Consider the following 12,061-nt stretch of genomic DNA (forward strand, 5'->3'; position numbering starts at 1 on the left):
ATGGAGCAGTCTCTGGATGGCCTTTCCTTTAGTCTCAGTTCTAATTTTTCTTTTTTTGCCCCTGAATTTCCTTTAAATAGGAACAATTCTTGGTTAAAATTTCTGAGATTAGTGGGTGACCCAATCCCTCAATTAGGAAAAATGGAACTTTGAAAAACTGTTCTGTACCCATGATGCTCACAGAAATGCCTTGAAAGCATCAGGCTTTCACGAACATCAATGGATCAGCATCACTGGCCTTACCAGCCATACACTGGGCTAATTAATAGCCATAGAAAGAAGAAAGTTGCCATATTAGATATATGAATTATTCAATTTTTTCTGTAGTAAAAAGACAAGGGTTATAAATAGATGCTATGTTCTTACCACAAACACAAAAAATATAGTAAGTAAACTAATCGAATATTCTAATTATTATTGTAAATTTTCATTTCCAATTCAAATTAGTTTATTATTAATTGATATTCTTACCTACAGTGAAAGTAAGGTTCCTAAAATATAAGATTTCCAAGGACACTGTCAAGGGCAGTGTCTCCTTCCCTTCCCTGGAGCACTGCCCTATACTACTTCACTGAACAAGGAGAGCATTTCTTAGCTCAGACTCCTAGAATGCCACATCCCATTAGCCACAAGTTCTCAGATATCAGTACTGCCAAGTGCTCCCAGGCATGGACTATGAGTCCTGGGAGAGATGAGACAACAAAGAACATTTTAACTGGGAACAGAGCCCAGATTTCTTTAATATTATATTCTCTAACTTCTCTGTGTTATGTATGGGTAGATAGTAAATAATAAAATACAACAAGCCAGCAGGCTGTTATGAAAGTAGAAATAAAATGCAATTCCTAGCTGATTACATGGCCTTTTATCCCCCAAAATGTACTTTATGAGGTTAAATTAGACTATTAAGCATTTAAACAATTCTGTGATTAAACTGATCCTATAATTAATTATACAGCATTGACATAATCACTTCAGTCTTTAATCCTTCATTTCAAGTATAAAGAAAAAACTCACCTAAGATTATCTTGAATCTTCTTCAGTAATAAATTGATTTTTTAAGGCTTAAAGACCATGGAAAGAAATGGTTTTGATATGTGACATGTATCTCACCTATAGTTCTAGCTCTATCATGTTCAAATACATGGCTATTTCTCCCACTAATGATACTCCAGGCCAGTGTGGCTGAGTATTATTACCTCTGTAACCCCAGAGAAAAGAAACAGCTCTCCACTCCTATGGATCCAAAGTTTTTTGTTTGGTATATTAACACAGTGGTTCCTTAACTTGTTTCTTTGTGGAGCTATAGCAAAAACACCTGTGGCAACATAGTACTGGGTAGGAAAGAAGGGTTTATTTAGCTCATATCTCTGGAGGCTCAAGAACATGGTTCTGGCATTTGGACATCTATGGCATCATATGCGGAGAATACAAAAGTGAGTCAAGCTGTTCACAGGGGAAAACCAGGCTGTCTTACATCCTTTCAGAATTTCTAAAAGATGTACTTCCTCAAGAAAAAGATTCATTCTTATTTAGCATCCACTCACCTCCCATCAGACACCACTTTTTCAAGATTCAACAGACTCTTGGAGGGCACTACAGACCAAGTTTACAGCACAGGAACCTCAAAACAAACAAACAGCACAAGACTCCACATACTCCAGTCATAAAAATAGAGAAATCCATAAAACTGCAAAGCTTCTGTAAGGCAAAGGACACTGTGGTTAGGACAAAGCGGCAACCAACAGATTGGGAAAAGATCTTTACCAAGCCTACAACAGATAGAGGCCTTATATCGAAAATATACAAAGAACTCAAGAAGTTAGACCGCAGGGAGACAAATAACCCTATTAAAAAATGGGGTTCAGAGCTAAACGAAGAATTCACAGCTGAGGAATGCCGAATGGCTGAGAAACACCTAAAGAAATGTTCAACATCTTTAGTCATAAGGGAAATGCAAATCAAAACAACCCTGAGATTTCACCTCACACCAGTGAGAATGGCTAAGATCAAAAACTCAGGTGACAGCAGATACTGGCGAGGATGTGGAGAAAGAGGAACACTCCTCCATTGTTGGTGGGATTGCAGACTGGTACAACCATTCTGGAAATCAGTCTGGAGGTTCCTCAGAAAATTGGACATTGAACTACCTGAGGATCCAGCTATACCTCTCTTGGACATATACCCAAAAGATGCCCCAACATACAAAAAAGACACGTGCTCCACTATGTTCATTGCAGCCTTATTTATAATAGCCAGAAGCTGGAAAGAACCCAGATGCCCTTCAACAGAGGAATGGATACAGAAAATGTGGTACATCTACACAATGGAATATTACTCAGCTATCAAAAACAATGACTTTATGAAATTCATAGGCAAATGGTTGGAACTGGAAAATATCATCCTGAGTGAGGTAACCCAATCACAGAAAAACACACATGGTATGCACTCATTGATAAGTGGCTATTAGCCCAAGTGCTTGAATTACCCTAGATGCCTAGAACAAATGAAACTCAAGACGGATGATCAAAATGTGAATGCTTCACTCCTTCTTTAAAAGGGGAACAATACTACCCTTGGCAGGGAAGAGAGAGGCAAAGATTAAAACAGAGACAGAAGGAACACCCATTCAGAGCCTGCCCCACATGTGGCCCATACATATACAGCCACCCAATTAGACAAGATGGAAGAAGCAAAGAAGTGCAGGCTGACAGGAGCCGGATGTAGATCTCTTCTAAGGGACGCAGCAAGAATACAGCAAATGCCAGCAGCAAACCACTGAACTGAGAACGGGACCCCCATTGAAGGAATCAGAGAAAGAACTGGAAGAGCTTGAAGGGGCTTGACACGCCATATGTACAACAATGCCAAGCAACCAGAGCTTCCAGGGACTAAGCCACTACCTAAAGACTATACATGGACTAACCCTGCACTCTGACCTCATAGGTAGCAATGAATAGCCTAGAAAGATCACCAGTGGAAGGGGAAGCCCTTGGTCTTGCTAAGACTGAACCCCCAGTGAACGTGATTGTTCGGGGGAGGGTGGCAATGTGGGGAGGATGGGGAGGGGAACACCCATAAAGAGGAGAGGGGGAGGGGTTAGGGGGATGTTTGCCCGGAAACTGGGAAAGGGAATAACATTCGAACTGTAAATAAGAAATACTCAAGTTAATAAAAGAGAAAAAAATAGAGAAATCAAGCAGGTACTTAACTTGAAGCTTCATCCTAACTGAATAGATTCCATGATGCTGGGAATTGTTAGGCTCACTCTCAATTGTTAGGCATCAATCTAATCCAACTGTGAACCCTGTGACCAACAATAATGGCCTACCTGGCAACATACCTACTGGTGCAATACTGTCATAAATATTATAATGACACCAGTTTCTGACTGAAAGGAGTTAATAGGCTAATATCAAAGTAAATTTTATGAAATTATCAACAGATTAATAAAAATATTTAAAAATCAGCACAAGCTGCCTAGTATAGCTGAATGTTAGACTGTTTTCTTGGCATATTTTGGGGTCCTAAGTTCTATCCTGAGAACCACAAAAATATGGATAAATAAGTAAAATTTAAAAACAAATAAAAAATAAAATAAAAAACAAATCAACCTGATGTAGATGGCACATTGTCTATGTAGGAAAACAGTGAAAACTTGAGCCAAAAACTTCTGAGACCAATGACAATAAAGTTGCAGAATAGAAAGCTAATAGGCAAAGTCAACTATGTTTATATGTGCTAGCACTAAGCAAGTCAAGTTTAAAATAAAAAGCAATATTAGTTCCACTAGTATTCCCAAAGCAAAATAATTAATGTAAGTCTAAAATATTCCATGTGTGAAAAAAACTTTGCTGTGAAAAATGAAAGAAATGTTTTTTTTCACATTTGTACAAAAAAGATGTCAACATGTTAGTGCTTTCCAACACATAAAGGAGGAAACACAGAGTATTGATTTTTACTTCACTTAAACCTCACAATGAAGCCTGCAATAGATAAACACCACGGTACAGAAGAGCTTACAAGACTTAGAGACAATGTGGTACAATGTGGAGCACAGACATGGTCACAATTGAGGAGTGTTCCTCTTTCTCCAAGTCATTGCCAGCATCTGTTGTCACCTGAGTTTTTATTCTTAGCCATTCTGATTGGTGTGAGGTGGAATCTCATGGTTGTTTTGATTTGCATTTCCCTGATGACTAAAGATGTTGAATATTTCTTTAGGTACTTCTCATCCATACAGTATTCCTCAGCTGAGAATTCCAGTGCTTAGAACTGTACCCCTTTTTTTAAAATAGGTTTATTTGTTCTCTGGAGTCTAACTTCTTCAGTTCTTTGTATATATTTGATATTAGCCATCTATCAGATGTACGATTGGTAAAGAACTTTTCCCAATCTCGGGGTTGTTGTTTTGTCCTACTGACAACTTTGCCCTACAGAAGCTTTGCAATTTTATGAAGTCCCTTTTGCCTTTTCTAGATCTCAGAAAATATGCCACTGGTGTTCTGTTCAGGAAATTTTTCCCAGTGCCCATTTGGTCAAGGCTTTTCCCTAATTTTCATTTATTAGTTTGAGTGTATCTGGTTTTATGATGAGATCCTTGATCCACTTAGACTTGAGCTTTGTATAGGGTGAAAGAATGGGTTGATTTCATCTTTAGTCATAAGGGAAATGCACATCAAACCTACCCTGAGATTTCACCTCACACCAGTGAGAATGGCTAAGATCAAAAACTCAGGTGACAGCAGATGCTGGCGAGGATGTGGAGAAAGAGGAACACTCCTCCATTGTTGGTGGGATTGCACACTGGTACAACCATTCTGGAAATCAGTCTGGAGGTTCCTCAGAAAATTGGATATTGAACTGCCTGAGGATCCAGCTATACCTCTCTTGGGCATATACCCAAAAGATGCCCCAACATATAAAAAAGACACGTGCTCCACTATGTTCATTGCAGCCTTATTTATAATAGCCAGAAGCTGGAAAGAACCCAGATGCCCTTCAACAGAGGAATGGATACAGAAAATGTGGTACATCTACACAATGGAATATTACTCAGCTACCAAAAACAATGACTTTATGAAATTCGTAGGCAAATGGTTGGAACTGGAAAATATCATCCTGAGTGAGGTAACCCAATCACAGAAAAACACACATGGTATACACTCATTGATAAGTGGCTATTAGCCCAAATGCTTGAATAACCCTAGATGCCTAGAACAAATGAAACTCAAGACGGATGATCAAAATGTGAATACTTCACTCCTTCTTTAAAAGGGGAACAATACTACCCTTGGCAGGGAAGAGAGAGGCAAAGATTAAAACAGACACAAAAGGAACACCCATTCAAAGCCTGCCCCACATGTGGCCCATACATATACAGCCATCCAATTAGACAAGATGGATGAAGAAAAGAAGTGCAGGCTGACAGGAGCCGGATGTAGATCTCTCCTGAGAGACACAGCCAGAATACAGCAAATACAGAGGCGATTGCCATCAGCAAACCACTGAACTGAGAAGAGGACCCCCGTTGAAGGAATCAAAGAAAGAACTGGAAGAGCTTGAAGGGGCTCGAGACCCCATATGTACAACAATGCCAAGCAACCAGAGCTTCCAGGGACTAAGCCACTACCTAAAGACTATACATGGACTGACCCTGGACTCTGACCTCATAGGTAGTAATGAATATCCTAGTAAGACCACCAGTGGAAGAGGAAGCCCTGGGTCCTGCTAAGACTGAACCCCCAGTGAACTAGATTGTTGGGGAGGAGGATGGGGAGGGGAACATCCATAAAGTAGGGGAGGGGGAGGGATTAGGGGGATGTTTGCCCGGAAACCGGGAAAGGGAATAACACTCGAAATGTATATAAAAATACTCAAACCCCGTGGGAGAGAGACCTCACCACCGGGTCAGGTGGGCACTCCCGAGCATGCATAGCGGAGGAGACCACCAACACTACCCACCCCTGCCCACATCCCTGGCACAAGATGAAACTGCATAAGGCCTCTGGGTTCCCGTAGGGGAGGGCACAGGAGCAGCAGGACCCCTGCGCCTGAGACACCGCCGGAACCTGAAGGAAACAGACTGGATAAACTGTTCTCTGCACCCAAATCCCATGGGAGGGAGAGCTAAACCTTCAGAGAGGCAGACACGCCTGGGAAACCAGAAGAGACGGCACTCTGCACACACATCTCGGACGCCAGAGGAAAACACCAAACGACATCTGGAACCCTTGTGCACGGAAGCTCCCGGAAAGGGCGGCGCATATCTTCGTGGTTGCTGCCATCGCAGAGAGCTCGTGGACAGCACCCCGCGAGGAAACTTGAGCCTCGAGACCACAGGTAAGACCAACTTTTCTGCTACAAGTGACCTGCCTGGTGAACTCAAGACACAGGCCCACAGGAACAGCTGAAGACCTGTAGAGAGGAAAAACTACATGCCCAAAAGCAGAACACTCTGTCCCCATAACTGGATAAAGAAAACAGGAAAACAGGTCTACAGCACTCCTGACACACAGGCTTATAGGACAGTCTAGCCACTGTCAGAAATAGCAGAACAAAGTAACACTAGAGATAATCTGATGGCGAGAGGCAAGCGCAGGAACCCAAGCAACTGAAACCAAGACTACATGGCATCATCGGAGCCCAATTCTCCCACCAAAATAAACATGGAATATCCAAACACACCAGAAAAGCAAGATCTAGTTTCAAAATCATTTTTGATCATGATGCTGGAGGACTTCAAGAAAGACGTGAAGAACTCCCTTAGAGAACAAGTAGAAGCCTACAGAGAGGAATCACAAAAATTCCTGAAAGAATTCAGGAAAATATAAATAAACAAGTAGAAACCCATAGAGAGGAGACACAAAAATCCCTGAAAGAATTCCAGGAAAACACAATCGAACAGTTGAAGGAATTAAAAATGGAAATAGAAGCAATCACGAAAGAACACATGGAAACAACCCTGGATATAGAAAACCAAAAGAAGAGAAAAGGAGCTGTAGATACAAGCTTCACCAACAGATTACAAAAGATGGAAGAGAGAATCTCAGGAGCAGAAGATTCCATAGAAATCATTGACTCAACTGTCAAAGATAATGTAAAGCTGAAAAAGCTACTGGTCCAAAACATACAGGAAATCCAGGACTCAATGTGAAGATCAAACCTAAGGATAATAGGTATAGAAGAGAGTGAAGACTCCCAGCTCAAAGCACCAGTAAATATCTTCAACAAAATCATAGAAGAAAGCTTCCCTAACCTAAAAAAAGAGATACCCATAGGCATACAAGAAGCCTACAGAACTCCAAATAGATTGGACCAGAAAAGAAACACCTCCCATCACAAAATAGTCAAAACAACAAACGCAAAAAATAAAGAAAGAATATTAAAAGCAGTAAGGGAAAAAGGTCAAGTAACATATAAAGGCAGACCTATCAGAATCACACCAGACTTTTCGCCAGAAACTATGAAGGCCAGAAAATCCTGGACAGATGTCATACAGACCATAAGAGAACACAAATGCCAGCCCAGGTTACTGTATCCTGCAAAACTCTCAATTAATATAGATGGAGAAACCAAGATATTCCATGACAAAACCAAATTTACACAATATCTTTCTACAAATCCAGCACTACAAAGGATAATAAAGGGTAAAGCCCAACATAAGGAGGCAAGCTATACCCCAGAAGAAGTAAGAAACTAATCGTCTTGGCAACAAAACAAAGAGAAGAAAAGCACTCAAACATAACCTCATATCCAAATATGAATATAACAGGAAGCAATAATCACTATTCCTTAATATCTCTCAACATCAATGGCCTCAACTCCCCAATAAAAAGACATAGATTAACAAACTGGATACGCAACGAGGACCCTGCATTCTGCTGCCTACAGGAAACACACCTCAGAGACAAAGACAGACACTACCTCAGAGTGAAAGGCTGGAAAACAACTATCCAAGCAAATGGTCAGAAGAAGCAAGCTGGAGTAGCCATTCTAATATCAAATAAAATCAATTGTCAATTAAAAGTCATCAAAGAAGATAAGGAAGGACACTTCATATTCATCAAAGGAAAAATCCACCAAGATGAACTCTCAATCCTAAATATCTATGCCCCAAATACAAGGGCACCTACATACGTAAAAGAAACCTTACTAAAGCTCAAAACACACATTGCACCTCACACAATAATAGTGGGAGATTTCAACACCCCACTCTCATCAATGGACAGATCATGGAAACAGAAATTAAACAGAGATGTAGACAGATTAAGAGAAGTCATGAGCCAAATGGACTTAACGAATATTTATAGAACATTCTATCCTAAAGCAAAAGGATATACCTTCTTCTCAGCTCCTCATGGTACTTTCTCCAAAATTGACCATATAATTGGTCAAAAACGGGCCTCAACAGGTACAGAAAGATAGAAATAATCCCATGTGTGCTATCGGACGACCACGGCCTAAAACTGGTCTTCAATAACAATAAGGGAAGAATGCCCACATATACGTGGAAATTGAACAATGCTCTACTCAATCATAACCTGGTCAAGGAAGAAATAAAGAAAGAAATTAAAAACTTTTTAGAATTTAATGAAAATGATGGTACAACATACCCAAACTTATGGGACACAATGAAAGCTGTGCTAAGAAGAAAATTCATAACGCTGAGTGCCTGTAGAAAGAAACAGGAAAGAGCATATGTCAGCAGCTTGACAGCACACCTAAAAGCTCTAGAACAAAAAGAAGCAAATACACCCAGGAGGAGGAGAAGGCAGGAAATAATCAAACTCAGAGCTGAATTCAACCAAGTAGAAACAAAAAGGACCATAGAAAGAATCAACAGAACCAAAAGTTGGTTCTTTGAGAAAATCAACAAGATAGATAAACCCTTAGCCAGACTAACGAGAGGACACAGAGAGTGTGTCCAAATTAACAAAATCAGAAATGAAAAGGGAGACATAACTACAGATTCGGAGGAAATTCAAAAAATCATCAGATCTTACTATAAAAACCTATATTCAACAAAATTTGAAAATCTTCAGGAAATGGACAATTTCCTAGACAGATACCAGGTATCGAAGTTAAATCAGGAACAGATAAACCAGTTAAACAACCCCATAACTCCTAAGGAAATAGAAGCAGTCATTAAAGGTCTCCCAACCAAAAAGAGCCCAGGTCCAGACGGGTTTAGTGCAGAATTCTATCAAACCTTCATAGAAGACCTCATACCAATATTATCCAAACTATTCCACAAAATTGAAACAGATGGATCACTACGAAATACCTTCTACGAAGCCACAACTACTCTTATACCTAAACCACACAAAGACACAACAAAGAAAGAGACCTTCAGACCAATTTCCCTTATGAATATCGACGCAAAAATACTCAATAAAATTCTGGGAAACCGAATTCAAGAGCACATCAAAACAATCATCCACCATGATCAAGTAGGCTTCATCCCAGGCATGCAGGGATGGTTTAATATACGGAAAACCATCAACGTTATCCATTATATAAACAAACTGAAAGAACAGAACCACATGATCATTTCATTAGATGCTGAGAAAGCATTTGACAAAATTCAACACCCCTTCATGATAAAAGTCCTGGAAAGAATAGGTATTCAAGGCCCATACCTAAACATAGTAAAAGCCATATACAGCAAACCAGTTGCTAACATTAAATTAAATGGAGAGAAACTTGAAGCAATCCCACTAAAATCAGGGACTAGACAAGGCTGACACTCTCTCCCTACTTATTCAATATAGTTCTTGAAGTTCTAGGTAGAGCAATCAAACAACAAAAGGAGATCAAGGGGATACAGATCGGAAAAGAAGAGGTCAAAATATCACTATTTGCAGATGACATGATAGTATATTTAAGTGATCCCAAAAGTTCCACCAGAGGACTACTAAAGCTGATAAACAACTTCAGCACAGTGGCTGGGTATAAAATTAACTCAAATAAATCAGTTGCCTTCCTCTATACAAAAGAGAAACAAGCCGAGAAAGAAATTAGGGAAACAACACCCTTAATAATAGACTCAAATAATATAAAGTACCTCGGTGTGACTTTAACTAAGCAAGTAAAAGATATGTACAATAAGAACTTCAAGACACTGAGGAAAGAAATTGAAGAAGACCTCAGAAGATGGAAAGATCTCCCATGCTCATGGATTGGCAGGATTAATATAGTAAAAATGGCCATTTTACCAAAAGCAATCTACAGATTCAATGCAATCCCCATCAAAATACCAATCCAATTCTTCAAAGAGTTAGACAGAACAATTTGCAAATTCATCTGGAATAATAAAAAACCCAGGATAGCTAAAGCTATCCTCAACAATAAAAGGACTTAGGGGGAATCACTATCCCTGAACTCAAGCAGTATTACTGAGCAATAGTGATAAAAACTGCGTGGTACTGGTACAGAGACAGACAGATAGACCAATGGAATAGAATTGAAGACCCAGAAATGAACCCACACACCTATGGTCACTTGATTTTTGACAAAGGAGCCAAAACCATCCAATGGAAAAAAGATAGCATTTTCAGCAAATGGTGCTGGTTCAACTGGAGGGCAACATGTAGAAGAATGCAGATCGATCCATCCTTATCACCCTGTACAAAGCTTAAGTCCAAGTGGATCAAGGACCTCCACATCAAACCAGACACACTCAAACTAATAGAAGAAAAACTAGGGAAGCATCTGGAACACATGGGCACTGGAAAAAATTTCCTGAACAAAACACCAATGGCTTATGCTCTAAGATCAAGAATCGACAAATGGGATCTCATAAAACTGCAAAGCTTCTGTAAGGCAAAGGACACTGTGGTTAGGACAAATCGGCAACCAACAGATTGGGAAAAGATCTTTACCAATCCTACAACAGATAGAGGCCTTATATCCAAAATATACAAAGAACTCAAGTTAGACCGCAGGGAAACAAATAACCCTATTAAAAAATGGGGTTCAGAGCTAAACAAAGAATTCACAGCTGAGGAATGCCGAATGGCTGAGAAACACCTAAAGAAATGTTCAACATCTTTAGTCATAAGGGAAATGCAAATCAAAACTACCCTGAGATTTCACCTCACACCAGTGAGAATGGCTAAGATCAAAAACTCTGGTGACAGCAGATGCTGGCGAGGATGCGGAGAAAGAGGAACATTCCTCCATTGTTGGTGGGATTGCAAACTGGTACAACCATTCTGGAAATCAGTCTGGAGGTTCCTCAGAAAATTGGACATTGAACTGCCTGAGGATCCAGCTATACCTCTCTTGGGCATATACCCAAAAGATGCCCCAACATATAAAAAAGACACGTGCTCCACTATGTTCATCGCAGCCTTATTTATAATAGCCAGAAGCTGGAAAGAACCCAGATGCCCTTCAAGAGAGGAATGGATACAGAAAATGTGGTACATCTACACAATGGAATATTACTCAGCTATCAAAAAAATGACTTTATGAAATTCGTAGGCAAATGGTTGGAACTGGAAAATATCATCCTGAGTGAGCTAACCCAATCACAGAAAGACATACATGGTATGCACTCACTGAGAAGTGGCTATTAGCCCAAATGCTTGAATTACCCTAGATGCCTAGAACAAATGAAACTCAAGACGGATGATCAAAATGTGAATGCTTCACTCCTTCTTTAAAAGGGGAACAATACTACCCTTGGCAGGGAAGAGAGAGGCAAAGATTAAAACAGAGACTGAAGGAACACCCATTCAGAGCCTGCCCCACATGTGGCCCATACATATACAGCCACCCAATTAGACAAGATGGATGAAGCAAAGAAGTGCAGACCGACAGGAGCCGGATGTAGATCTCTCCTGAGAGACACAGCCAGAATACAGCAAATACAGAGGCGAATGCCAGCAGCGAACCACTGAACTGAGAATAGGACCCCCGTTGAAGGAATCAGAGAAAGAACTGGAAGAGCTTGAAGGGGCTCGAGACCCCATATGTACAACAATGCCAAGCAACCAGAGCTTCCAGGGACTAAGCCAATACCTAAAGACTATATATGGACTGACCCCTGGACTCT

The sequence above is a fragment of the Rattus norvegicus genome, chromosome 5 (assembly GCF_021556685.1).
Source record: "Rattus norvegicus strain SHRSP/BbbUtx chromosome 5, alternate assembly SHRSP_T2T, whole genome shotgun sequence".
In the NCBI taxonomy this organism is placed as follows: domain Eukaryota; kingdom Metazoa; phylum Chordata; class Mammalia; order Rodentia; family Muridae; genus Rattus; species Rattus norvegicus.